Source organism: Echinops telfairi, unplaced genomic scaffold (genome assembly GCF_000313985.2).
Source record: "Echinops telfairi isolate 266 unplaced genomic scaffold, ASM31398v2 ScPeMD7_18;HRSCAF=68, whole genome shotgun sequence".
In the NCBI taxonomy this organism is placed as follows: Eukaryota; Metazoa; Chordata; class Mammalia; order Afrosoricida; family Tenrecidae; genus Echinops; species Echinops telfairi.
The window spans coordinates 91,105,575-91,119,705 of NW_022103915.1; the positions used below are offsets into that span (position 1 = coordinate 91,105,575).

Here is a 14,131-nt window from a genome sequence, read left to right on the forward strand (position 1 = left end):
TGTATGGATTGTGATAAGAGTTGTATGAGCCCCTAATAAAATGATTTTTTTTTAAAGAAAGAAAATAAATGTTTAAGTGTTGTACAGGAAAAAGGGGTCACCAAATTTAAATGTAACGTATAAAGACTCATAGTCTTCAACAGGACATAGACAACAACATCATCTGGATGAGGGAGACCATGAGCGTGAAGCCATCATGGCGTCCAAGGATTCACAAACACAAGGCTAATCAAATGGGACGTGGACCATAACGGAAAGCTTCACCAGAAGGGACTGCCGCAGAGCAGTCCGTTACGGTTGCAGGAGTGGAAAGGGGCCTTCATCAGAACACATGCATTCATGCAGATTGGAAAAGCTTACAGAGAAGGTCAGTGAGTCGGTGCCACGTTGTTCCCAGCCAGCATGATCCCAGCGGCATGGATTCCTCCTTGTCTTCCTCTGCGCCTGGTTCGGGGAGCACGGACCCCCAGCTGCAGCATTTTATTGAGGTGGAGCTGCAGAAGCAGTGCTTTCAGCAGCTGGTGCACCAGAGGACTGCCCTGTGTTGGGAAAGGTGCGTGGACAAGCCCAGACTAAAGCCGGACAGTCAAGCGGAGGCCTGTTTTGTGAACTGCGTTGAACGCTTCATCGCTTCATCGATACAAGTCAATTCATCATGAATCGACTGGCACAGACCCAGAAATCCAAGCCAATCTTCTCAGAAAGCCTTCTGGACGAATCTCAGCATTACCTCTTAAGAGAAGGAGGTCGTTAAGAAACAAAGCTATTAATGGGATTGTTGAAGATAAGGCTGGGGTGGGCGGGGCGGGGTGGGGTGGGGATTGTTGGCTTCCACCTGTTTTCACTTTGGGGACATCCTGTGATCTGAGAATGAGCAAAGGCCATGTGGGGTGTGTGTGTGTGGGGGGGGGGATGAAATAGTTGATGTTTTTATATGTATTTGGGTTTGTTTGTTTTTTAATGCTAAATGAGTGTAAAACTCTACTAGGGAATAGATAGATATAGATATAGATATATATAACTCTATGGGTCTGTGCTTTTCTCAAAAGTCTCATTAATGGCTTCCTATAATTTGATAGTAAAACTACTTTCTATAATCTGACAGTGGGACCACATAGGTTAAAAAAAACCTGTCATTTGTGTGAGTTTGTTAGGTAGCTAGCACAGGGACTGGGGCGTCCATTACACATACTCAGAGGTTCGGGCTTGTGGCCAGAAAGGGGTGGTACACCTAGGTGGACGTTACACCTGGATTGGCCCATCTGGACCAGGTGAATTTGATTCAGCCAATGGGGTCGACCAGTATTGTCGACCACACCTCCCAACGGGGCCCTGAAAAGCCAGAGGTTTTGCCCTGGTGCTCTCTTTCCCAGCAGCGGCTACACAGTGTAGCACAGCCGGGCTGTGGTCCGCAACTGTGCCGCTACCCCTGTCTGGCCTGTGTTCCATTTACTGTAGGGCCTGAAACGGCTTCTATTCTCTATAAACCGGCTGGGATCACACACGAGGCTTTGGCGTGAATTCTTTCTCACCGCAGAGCCAAGGACCGAGGTATATCTCTCCCCCGAGAGACCTAACGGGTTCATTTCAGATTTTGGAGAGACTGCGACTCCTTTGTGTCGTGAAGGGCAGCTGTAGGGTAAGTTGGTCCTGTAACCATATGCCTCCGCCACTCCTGTTTGTCAGCACTGGGGCGGGAGTGTGTGTGATTGATGGCGCATTCAGACTGTAAACGTCAGTTTTCTTGATGATCACCTGTTAAAGACCTGTATGGTCTATGCGGGCAGTACAGGTAGCTTGATTTGGTTATCAAGGAACCAAGCCAGTGAACACAATTGGCATTTCTATCCAAGGAACAATTCCACTTTCTCTGCGTTTCCGGGTCCAAAAAATTTCAAAAATGCCCCTAAATCAATTTTCAAGATTTAGACCAGCTAGAAACTAACAGCAGTTTCTGGTAGAGGTACGTGCCTATGTTTAATTCACATAGATTCCATTTGTTGCATTACTTTGAACGCTCAAATAAAAGCGACAGGATTCAAATAAAGGAAGGAAAGGCTTACAAGTTTGGTTCAGGGCTCCCCACAACCCATCAAGATAATGGTGGTGGTAGGGAAGTATGACGCATGACCACAGGCCCTAGTATCTCCATTTCCATCAAAGACGCACACAGGCAAGTTCTGCAAGGTGAAATCGCCCCTTCCTGAGCTGGTCAAGGAAGCCACAGCAAACACACTCTGCCGAAGGGCAGCCCTGGATGCTGCTGGTCAGTAGGAAGAGCTCAGTGGAGGCCGAATCTGTTGGAGACTGAAAATGGACGGAGAGCTCCCATTGCCCACCACCCTGTTGGTATCGGATGCCATCGACTCAGTTCCAACCCATAGCAGTCCTGTGCGCAGCAGAACAATACACTGTCCTGTCTCGCGCCATCCCTTTGTTTGAGCCCATTGTTGCAACCGCTGTCGGTCTCTCTCGTCCAGGTCTTGCCTCTGTTTTCACGGCCCTTCTACTTTCCCAAGCACGGTGTGCTTCTTCAGGGACCGGTCTCTCCTGACAATACATGCGGAGGATGTAAGATGAAGTCTCGCCCGTCTTTCCCTCTAATGAGCCTTCTGGCTGTGCTTCCTCTTAGACAGATTCATTTATTCTTTCGGCAGTCCTTAGTACTTTTAACTGTACGCCGCAGCCTTCTGCAAACTTAGTGTTCAGAGTTTAAGCTCTAGCTCAGAGGACAGTTCTGCTCTCCTACAGATCAGAATCAACTCCACGGAAATAGGTCTCATTTTTTGTTTGGGTTTTTTTAATTTTCTTTCTTTCTTTCTTTGGTTTTAGTTTGTCTTTGTTTGCCTTTATGTTCTTTCACAATGTTGCTTATATATATATATTTATATATTTTCCATTTTATTTGCTGTACTAGAGCGAGGCAAGCATATGCTTTATTTCAAAACACTGATTCGAGACGTTGGAGTTCTTTTTAAAGTCTATGAAGAAGTGAGTGTATAATGGAGAGAGCTATCAGAGCAACTACCGAATTGAAAATGTAAATTTCCCCTTGAGGCAAGAGATGATCTTATTTCTCCATCTGGATCACAACAGAAACAAAAGCAAAAACAGAAACAAAAGCAAAGGTCAGAACAGAAGAGCGCGAAGAACTACAAACCTGTAACCACCACATGTGATTCTGGATTCTCCTGTTTTTAGATTCTTGGTATCTTCCCCGTTACTATCAGTTTATCAGGTTCATGATCATAATTACCAATAAAGTTATTCCCTAAAAATGGTGCGTCTGCAACTTAGTTGCTATAAACTCGATGCTTTTGAGTTTCTTTTCACTAGGATCCTCAAAAGACAGTATTTGTTGGAGCCTAGTACCCACATGTATACATTTTAAAAAACTACCCTACTGTCACCGAGTCATTTCTGACTAATAATACCCTATACAGGGTTCTAAGAATGCACATTTTTTACAGGAGCTGACTTCCTTACTTTGTTTCCAAGGGACAACTGGTAAATTGGATCAACCAACTTTGGGGTTCGCAGCCCAGTGCCTAATCTGCAGTGCACTAGGGCACCTTTACATTAAAACACAGCTCAACAGAGCATTGTTGACTCTCATTATGTATAATAGCCTGATATTTTCCCACTCTCTGCTGTGTGCTTTACATGCTGATTAGAACCTACTTAACTGATTTCAAGACATTGAATGGGTCATGACCTTCCATTTTAAATACAAAGTTCTAAATTGTGTTGGATCATTCTGGTGGGTAGTTGAAGGCTTAGTTGCCAATTGAGCTAGGTCAGGAGGAAAGAAAATGCCTATGTGGGAGGATTGAAATGGAAATTTGCTCCGTCTTACTGAAAATGCCTAACCCACATCTGGTAGGTGCTCATCAAAATAGGAGTGCTTCTTAAGCTACCTGTTCTATGGACATGGCCCAGTTGCCAAATCTTTCTTGCTAATTGTGATTAAGTCTGTTCTAACTCCTGGTGCACTCATGTGTATCAAGAGTAGGGTTGTACTCCATAGTTTTCTCTGGCTGATTTTTTGGTAAGTAGATCAACAGGTCTTTTCCCCAAAGTACCTCTGGTGGACTTGAACCCACAACCTTTTGATTAGCAGTTGAGTGTTTATGGAGTTTGTACTACCAGAGACTTCCAATCTTCTTACACAGGCTTATTTGTTGCCAGAAACTCTACTACTACACTTCCAACCAGAGGTGGTGACCCTGCCTGCTTCTGGCAGCTTTTATTCCCTAAATGCTCTTCTGTTTTTGTCATGCTGAGATTCCTGCAACCTATCCTCAAGCATTTATCTAACATGCCAGTTACCAACACCCCTTTCCCTACTCCCCTCTCCCCAGCCCTGCAAATAGTGACTTTCCTCCAGCTCAATGTCATTGACAGAGCAACATCTACCAGAGAGGAGGGATAAGGACCTGACTAAGATGTGCTCAGTACTTAAATCTCATTAAAGTCAAGTCAAGCCAGGGCAAGCAGGATACAGACAGCTTGATGGCTTTAAAGGCGGAGACCTGGGGTGGGGTTGATTCCAGTAGTTAAGAATTGAGTGCTGTTAATCCTTCAATAAACAGCATTCAAGGACCCTGGAGCAAATTTCAGGACCAACGTATTCATTCAAAAGATATCAAGAAAATACAGAGTAAGTAACATCTTGCTCTTTTGTAAAATAACCTCGTACTTTAAGGTTTTTAATGGTTGATATTAAAACAAATTAAGGTACTGTCAAGTCTATTTCCACTCATGGTGACCCTGTGGATATCATTTTAGAACTGTGCCCCAGGGAGTAATTTTTTTAGCAGTAGATCACCAAGCTTCTTCCCACATACCTCTGGGTGAGCTCAAACCTCTAACTTTAAAGTTAGCAGTTAAGTGCATTAACTGTTAGCACTACTAAGAACTCTAAATGCTTTATAAATGGGTTCCAAAGCCAAGGGCTTTACACATGTGGCATTTTTACTAACTGGCAACAAAGATTTGCATTGAATGAGCCATACCCTCCCAAACGCCAATTTCCTGACTTCACGAAATAATTATTTGTCTTGATTGGGAGGATATTTCCACTATCACCACCAAGCGGCATTTCTCTCAATATTAAGGTTAATGAGGGCTGGGGCCTTGTAATCTACATGCATAGGTTAATTCTCATGTGTCCTAGATAGTTAAGAGAAAAAGATTTGGAACTTCCGCTGCAGGAGGATGCGCACGCAACCAAACCGGAAGTGGGTGCATGCAAAGGAAACAAGGAAATGCATTATGTAGATAATAGAAGGATGCTACAACCTTAGTTTCTTCATAGAGTAGAGATGTCAACAGTGGCCCTTTACTCATTTTCAGTACTTCTGGAGAAATGCAAATCAGATATGTGAGTCAAGTTTTGGTGATACTGTAATAAGAGTATTTTGTAAAAAAAAAATAACAGTTGTTATGGCTTTTAAGGTATTTTAAGTTAAGTGGAGATACAGTTTGGGTCGATCTCATGTGCTGTTACCGAAGGCATGAGTTTGTACAATGTCTTTGGAAGTGCCAAAACAATCACATGCACAAATTTCCCAAGTTGAAATTTGCAAAAGCATGACGCATTTCTCCGAAAACAAAGACATGACTTTCTACCCCATCAGGACTGCCTTTGACATTGATGTCATGAAGCGGTTGAGGTCAAAGAGGAAGAGAAATGAAGAGATGAACAATAGACCCCTGTTTTCTACTCTCACAGTGAACTTTTCACTGCTACCCACCGGTAAGGAGCCCTAGTGGTGCTGTTGGGTAAATGTGGGACTACTAACCTCAAGGTGGGTGGTCCAAACTCACCAGCCTCTCAGAAGAACGATGAGGCTGTCTGCCGCCTATAAAAATTTACAGCCTCATAAACCCTCTACAGCAGTGGTTCTCAACCTTCCTAATGCTGCGACCCTTTAATACAGTTCTTCATGTTGTGGTGACCCTCAACCATAAAATTATTTTCGTTGCTGCTTCATAACAGTAATTTTGCTACTGTTATGAATTGTACTGTAAATATCTGATATGCAGGATGTATTGTCATTGTTACAAATTGAACATAATTAAAGCATAGGGATTAATCACAAAACAATATGTAATTATATACTGTATTGTGAAATATTTACGTGTTTTCCGATGGTCTTAGGTGACCCCGTGACAGGGTCGTTCGACCCCCAAAGGGGTCGTGACCCGCAGGTTGAGAACCACTGCTGTACAGGATTGCTGTGAGTTGGAATCAACTTGATGGCTGTGAGTTTGGGGGGAGAACCTTCCAGTATCTAGATTCTAGATCTTTCCATCTTTTAAATCAAAGTTGAAAAAAAGCTCTGGGGTCCATTTATTCTGGCACTATCTGACTACTGAGAAAACTCTGACATTAAAAAATACTATAAACAGAAAATAAATGATCCTTATGATGAGTATAAATCCTTATGATCAGTTGTTCCTGAGGGTGGGGGGCATTGAGGTAGAGAGGATTGACTGTAGAGGACAAAGACAAAATTTGCTACAGTTTGATGGAGGTTGTGATGACCAGGTCTGTGTGTTTCCAAAAACCATTGAACTGTACACTGAAAATGGGGGTGTCTTATTATACATAATTAAAGGTAATGTTAAACAAACATATATATACAGTGAACCCTCGCCACTTCGCGCTTCAACTTCCGCGGCTTCACTCTATCGTGGTTTTTGCGTAACAGCGCATGCTCTGTCATTACTGCCACTGATTGGCTCATACTGTACACGCTTGATGCCATAAATAATATAATAAATAATAAATGATAATTGCAACGTCCAAAATGTTTTACTGTATTTTCCCTTTTTCGTTTAATAAACTGGGTAATACGAGTGTAATGGTGACTAAAGGGTGTTTTTTCATGTCCTCTATGCTCTAACTACGAAAATATTTGATTTACAAATAAGGAATCCTACTTCGCGGAATTTCATTTATCACGGTAGGGTCTAGAACCGATTAACCGCGATAAACGAGGGTTCACTGTATATATATTGAATGTGTTACGAAAGAAACAAACCAAGGTAATCGGGATAGAGAGAGGCTGATTGCAGCGTAAGCAAGTTGCCTGGAGAAAGCCTCTCTTTATCTTAGCATGAAGGGGACCCACCCAGAATGAATCACACAAGCAAAGGCCCCACTGAGAGTGAGCATCTTTTCAATTGCATTTTGTTGTTGTTGTTACTTTTTGCCTATTTCTAGATCTTCTTTAGAGAAATATCTGTTCAAATCCTTTGCCTAGTTTTAAATTAAGTTGTTTGGTTTTTTGGTTGTTGGTTTTTTTGTTGGTGGTTGTTGGTTTTTGGTGGTGGTGGTGGTGACTCACATTTGAGGTCCCAGCTAAGAAATATCACCTCCTTTTTTGCTGGCATTTGTCAAACCTGCCCCCCACTTCCCACCTCCAAGACTAGTTCCTGAGCTAGATCACACATACTCAGTTGTTAGAGGTCCCCTCGAGCCCTAACCTCCAAGGAAAGCCTCTTCGTCCTTGGGGCAATGGAATTATTCAAAATACCCAGTTCCCAGGAAGCCTGTGAAACCTAGCTAACCCCTCCCTATGTGTACACACATGTCATAGTCCACAGTTCTAGCTTGCTGTTACCATGTCTCTGGGTACTGCCTCCTGTGTTGCCCTCCTGTCAGCTTTCTCTCACTTGGAACTATTGGTAACAAAGAATTCTCATCTATCAGAATGTCTTTGTGCTGTCTCCCACCAGCTAAAGAACCAATAATCACACATCATATCTTATCATTACTAAACATGAGTGAACTGTGAAAATAGTATGCTGAATGAAAGAAACCACTCATAAAAAGCTACATATTGTATGAGGCACTTGCATGAAAAGTCAAGAATAGGCAAATCTCTAAATACAGAAAATAGGTGAGTAGTTGCTTAGGGTTGGTTAGGGTAATGGATAGGTAGTAGTAACTAATGACTATGGTATTTTGAGGGGTGATGAACATGTTCTTAAATTGACTCTAGTGCTGGCTGCATATATCTGACTATACTAAAAATCACTGAATTATACACTGTAAATGGGTGAAGTATTTTCTATGTAAATTATGTATCAATAAGGCAGCTTTTTTGTTTATAAAAATAAGTCCTGTGGTTAGCCAGTTAGGGTGCACACTTTAGTTAAAGTAAACGGAATGAAATCCTTTGGTTTTATTTTTGGTTTGGTTTTCTTAGTGTCATTCAAGGATCCCTGGTAGTGCAATGGTTAAGGCACTACTGCTAACCTAAACGTACCCAGCCCTTCCTATCAGCCCACCAGCAGAGGTAACAGTCTGATTCCGTAACCATGTACTGCTTTGGAGACCCTATGGGATTGTTCTACTTTATCTTCCAGGATCACCATGCGCTGGAATGGACTCATTAGCAGTGTGTTCAGTTTGGTTGTGGAATATCATCCATGAAGAACCAACCCGATGCATGGCCTACCTGCTGTAATTTCAGGTTTTTTATTTCATTCATAGTCCAGAGCATAAACAAATAAATAAATAAATAGATAGATAGATAGATAAACAAACAAATAATACAAAACAACAGCCCCCTACCCCCAACAGGGAATACAATTACCCAATAATTGGCAACATGGTACTTTGAATACCCTGGACAACCCTCCTAAATGAAATAAGAAAAATTCTGGATAGCATTTATCATCAGCTGGCATGAAATGAATCTGTTTTTAAAAAGAAAAAAAAATTCTGAAGAGAGGGAGCAAACTGCCAGATACTAATGGTCCAAATAGGCTGGCTCATGCAGTGGCGAAGCTCACAGTTTCTCTCTCACACGTCAGGTCTTCCAGGGCCTCTCCAGGCGGATGGATGCTCCAACTCAGCATGAAAGTATGGCAAATTTTTCACTTCTTAGATCTCTTAGGATTTGATATATACTTTATCTTTTTTATAGCCTCCCCATTAAAATTTATATTTGGAGTAAAGACTCATCAAGTACTTCTTGCTGAACCCCTCATCTCCTAACATCCTACGGTTTTCTTTTTAAAAACTGGAATCCTTATACTATATTTCAGTGACGAGAGCTCCCTTTTATGCATGAAAATCAAACCAGTTATTATAGCACAATGGCATTGACACTCTAGGCTAACGGGTATAAAAGGGGAGAGAGCTTCCCTTACTGCAAGACTTAAGCAGTTTTAAACAACTTTCTTCAACTTGAGAGGAGCCTCAAGTGGTGTGAAAAGCGTTTCATACACTAGAATTTGGGAAGTCAGTTTATATAAAAGGCCCCACAGTGTACGGTCGTGGCAATTATTTTCCAAACTCATTAAGCCCTATATCATCAAATCGCACATTTCCCTTACTTCATTTAACTATTGAGGTCAGTATCTCCTTTTGAAGCTAAGGAGAAACTAGCTCTACATCTTTGCCGCATTGGTCCCGGTATCTTCTAGTTCCTTGTGCACTGTTAGGTTGTCTAGTCAACAGCGCCTCCTGTGTATTACTGTGGACATACCTGCTAGAATTCATCTTCTCTCAACAGCATTTCAATGGGCCATTTCTCCTCTTAGAACACATCTCATTTCATATCAAATCCAAATATGGTTGTCTTTCAAGTTTTTCCACAATCTGGACCAAGTGACCCACGGTAATGTTACTAACCATGATCGCAGTCCTTCATGAAAGTCCTACTATGTGCAAAGTCTGAACACGGTGTCAATGCTACCCGTGAAATCGTAGGAGGAGGAGTTCCTGAACATCAAAAATGGCTAAGTGGTAGACTGCTGGCTGAAAGGTTGGTTGTTCAAACCCACCTAGAAGCACCTCAGGAGACAGACCTGGCAGATCTGTTAGTGAAAGAGTTGTGGTTAGGCACCATCAAGTCTGTTCCTACCCATAGGGAACAATACAGTGAAACCTGCCCAGTCCTGCGCCATCCTCACAATAGTTTCTATGCGAAAACCATGGTTGCAGACACGGTGTCAATCCATCTTCTTGAGGGCCTTCATCTTTTCCATTACCCCTCTACCATAGCAAACATGATGTCCTCCCAAGGGACTGGTCTCTCCTGACATATTCAAAGTACATCAGATGAAGTCTCACCATTCTTGCCTCAAAGGACCACCCTGGCTATACTTCTGCCAAGACATATTTGTTGGCACTTTGCGTATTCTCCAGCAGCACAATTTTGTCTTTCTTGGATCCACAATCAATGCTCATGGAAGCAACAGTCATGATATCAAAAGATGCATTAGGTAGAGCTGCTGCACAATACCACTTTAGAATATCAAAAAGCAAGGATGTTCCTTTGAGGATTATGGTGCACCTGACCCAAGCCACAGTATTTTCAATTGCCTCGTACACCTGTGAAAGTTGGACATTGAATAAAGAAGGCCAAAGAAAAATCATTACATTTGAATGGAAAAAACACAGCCTTAAAAACTCTATGGATCAGTTCGACTCTGACACACTTGGGGTCGCCATGGGTAGGGGTTGACTTGATATCAGGCAAGCAGTAGCAAAAATTCTCCCAGCAAACGTGCATGAAAGATGCTATTATCATTCATGTTTTTTTGACAAGAACACAGCCCATCTGTGTTTCTAAACCCCAGTTCCAATCTACCTAAGTCCTGTAACCCAGCCCTACCTTCTCAAGATGGATTGACACGGTGGCTGCATCCATAGTCTCAAACCTAAGAGCAGTTGTGAGGATGGCTCGGGACCAGGCAGTGTTTCATTCTGTTGTACATAGGGTCGCTATGAGTTGTGACTGTCTCGATGGCACCTGACAACAACAGCAATACAGTGTGTCACTCTAGTCAGGTGACCCGACCACCTTCCTGACCCCAGGTCAAGATACCTCTGCCCATTCACACTGTTTCATGCCCTCCCCCTTATCACAATGTGGTGCAAACCATGTGACACATTTCACTGCAGATTAGTCAGCAGGCACAAGGAAGCTTGAGTTTACCTTGCTTACTAGGTACTTCCTTCCTGTCAAGGGTTGTAAGTTTGAAAAGAATCTTTGATTCTGGAAAAAAAAAGTTCTGTGGGGCTGGGAGAGAGACAGATAGAGAGAGAGAATTTAAAAAATGCATGTGGTCAAAAAATGTGAAGTTGTTCACTAGTTAGTGAGTTAGCACAAGTCAACCCTTGCTTCCCTTATGGATGGGGCTTCTCCAACACCGCATCTAGCCTCAGTAGTCTCTCTGTTTCCTCCCTGTTCTTCCTGTCCAAGTCTTAGTCCAAGTCTCTAGCATGCACTAGTAGCTACTTCTGGATCAAAGTCATGGATCTCACCTGCATTAGTATAAGAGCCGCCAGTGGTTAACTTACTACTTGTGAGAAGGCAGTCCTTCAGACAAGTGGAGTGGCAGCGTGGGTTAGGAATTGTGCAGTTTAAAGGTCAGCAAAAATCAGTAGCTTAAACCTGCCAGTGGGCGAATGATAGGGCTAAATGCTCTGGTGGGGATTTCCAGTCTCAGAAACCCTATCTAGTACCACTGTGAGTCAAAATCAACTTGATGGTGGGTATGGTTTTTCTTCTGAGACAAGCCAGGCAGCCATGGTTTTCTTTGTTCCTCTTGCTGCTTGCATCTTTAGTCCTGAGAAGAACGTCTCTTGACTCCCGCCCAGTTGAGACCTGATCTCCATTCACTGAAGTCAATGCCATCGCGTCCATTCTGATCCATCTGACCCTATGGACAGAGGCTTCCAAGGCTGTAAATACCGGCAGCAGCAAAAAGCCTTGTCTTTCTCCCCTGGAGCAGCTCAATGCTGAATCCACCAGGAATCCTTGATGCGTGCGGGCAGGTTAAAAATGTACAATGCTGGGCCCTCCCAAGGAAGGCAGGAGGACATGATGCAGAAGGGTGTTTGTTCCCCCAAAACCCAATCACATGGAGTTGATTCCAACTCAGAACGACCCTACATAGCAAGGGTAGGAACATCCCACCCACAGGCCATATAAGGCCCCCCAAATCATCAGCACCAGCTAACACATGCCTCACCAAAGAGAAGCAGTTCCAGGCGTCATGAGGGGTGAGTTCATTAGATGTGTGATCAGTATAGCCCAAGAATGATATTATAAATACGCAATGGCCCTAGACAGAAAAACCAAACGTTCCCCACCCCTGCATAGGGTGTCTAAGACTTTACAATCTTCTCAGGAGCAGATGGCCCCACTGTCCCCGCTGGAGCACCTGCAGCACCCTGAGGGTGCCTTACGGTATTTGTTAGCAGGGTGAAAAAGAAAGGAGTCAATCATCGGCTGGGGCTATGCAATAGCTGGGGTTGGACATTCTCTTGGTCATTTCTTGGTGAGCTAATGGGCAACACACGTATCTACCCTGCATGGCCAGGGTAGATCCACAGAAGGCAGATCCACATGGCGGCCCTCAGTCACAGCACCAAGTAGAAGGCTAGTGTGGAAGACTTCCACGCGACAGTTAATAGAAGACAAAGCAGAGTGGAGGTAGGGGGCCTGCAGTCTGTCACCCATGACACAAAGGGAAGTAGGCATGGAAGAGTTGCCACCTCTGCCCACAGTGGTTTTGAGTCAGTTGGTGGCGGGGGGGCGGGAGGCTGCTTCTCTGCTTCCTTTCTTACTGTAACACACACACTCCTTTCCATGTGCTCGTGTGTTCTCATATAATCCATATTAGTTATTGGGTTCCTTTTTGTGTTTTATTTCTAATTGCCTCTTGGCTACCTAGAAAGCAGGGACAACCTGCATGGACTTAAGCTGATTTGCTGTGTTGCACCTTGGATTTGACGCAGCAGAGCCGGGTCTGACGGGCTTGTCAATCACGTCTCCAATCCAGTCTCTGAGTGGCAATCGAGAATGCAACCGCAGGCTAGACATTATTTCCACACATCACACTTGTTAGCAATGTCTGCCCTTTCTACTTAGAATAGAACCCAAACTTTGTACACGGGCCATGTGATCTGCCCAAGGATGGTCACCTCTCCCAAGTCACTCAGTCCACTGCAGCTTACCACGCGTCACTCTCTGTCCACTGGATCTCTTCCCACTTCTTGGAACACCACACACTCTCCCACGTCAGGATCCTCATGTGGACTATTTCACTCTGCATGTTTTAGGCTTGTTTGTTTTCTTTCCATTCTTGGAGTCTCAGATTTAATGGTGCCTATTCAAAGAGGCTTTTCCTAACCACTTTACCTCACTAGAATCCTCCTTTCCATTATCATCACAGAGCCCTGTTAATCCCTCCGTGGACTCAAGGCAAGTGCTATCTGTGTTGTTTATGTACTTGGCTACTGCCTGTCCCCACACTAGACTGTGAGCCACGTGAACACGGAGGCTCTGTCTGTTTTATGTCCCCAACGTGTCCCCAGCACACAGATGATTCATCAGTTAATCAAACAAACGCTTCTCACAAATTAATGGGAAGGTTTTGATAAGGATCTTTAGGATGCTTTTATCCTTCGCAAAGCATCTGACCAAACACTGATAATAGGACAGGTACTGGAAGGACAGCTCCTTCCTGGGGGGTTGAGTTGTCACTAAGAGTGCGTTCTCTTGAGTCCTAGACCTCCCCTTGCTGATGATGAGCCTGCTGGCCCCTGGCAGGGCAGCAGCACGACCTTAAGAGCGTGGGCTCGGAGCTGGAATCCTGGGTTGGCCATTGACGAGCAGAGTCACTTAGAGCAAGCAGTGTCCATCAAGAAAGGGAGGATAAGGCTAAACCCAAACCCCACCACCACAGAGTCGGTTCTGACTCATAGTAACCCTAGAAAGGGTTCTGAGACAGGGCATCTTTACAAGAGCCTCATCTTTCTTCTGCAGAGTGACTGCTGGATTTGAACAGCAAGCTGTGCAGTTAGCAGCCCAATGGTTATCCCACATGGCCACCAGGGTTCCTGAGGAGAGTGATAGACCCCACCCCATCGTTTTGTTGTAAAGTTAAATCATATCTTTGAAGGGTTTTGTATTGTACTGGCACATAGTGAATACTCAATAACTAATCAACAATAGCATTATTGTGGTAATCATTATGTGAGACACTCAGTCACTGAAGAGATCAGATTGTCCATATGTAAGGAAGTCCCTGGAAGAAGCACAGCAATCTAAAAGCAATCTCCTAAGAGAGAAGCAGTGTCTACATTGCTCTAAGAAGC

The 14,131-nt window shown here is 43.7% G+C and overlaps 1 pseudogene; it reads left to right on the plus strand.

The window, feature by feature from the left end:
• The first annotated feature begins 286 nt into the window (after positions 1–286).
• LOC101646827 lies at positions 287–754 on the plus strand (annotated as a pseudogene).
• Positions 755–14,131: the final 13,377 nt, after the last annotated feature.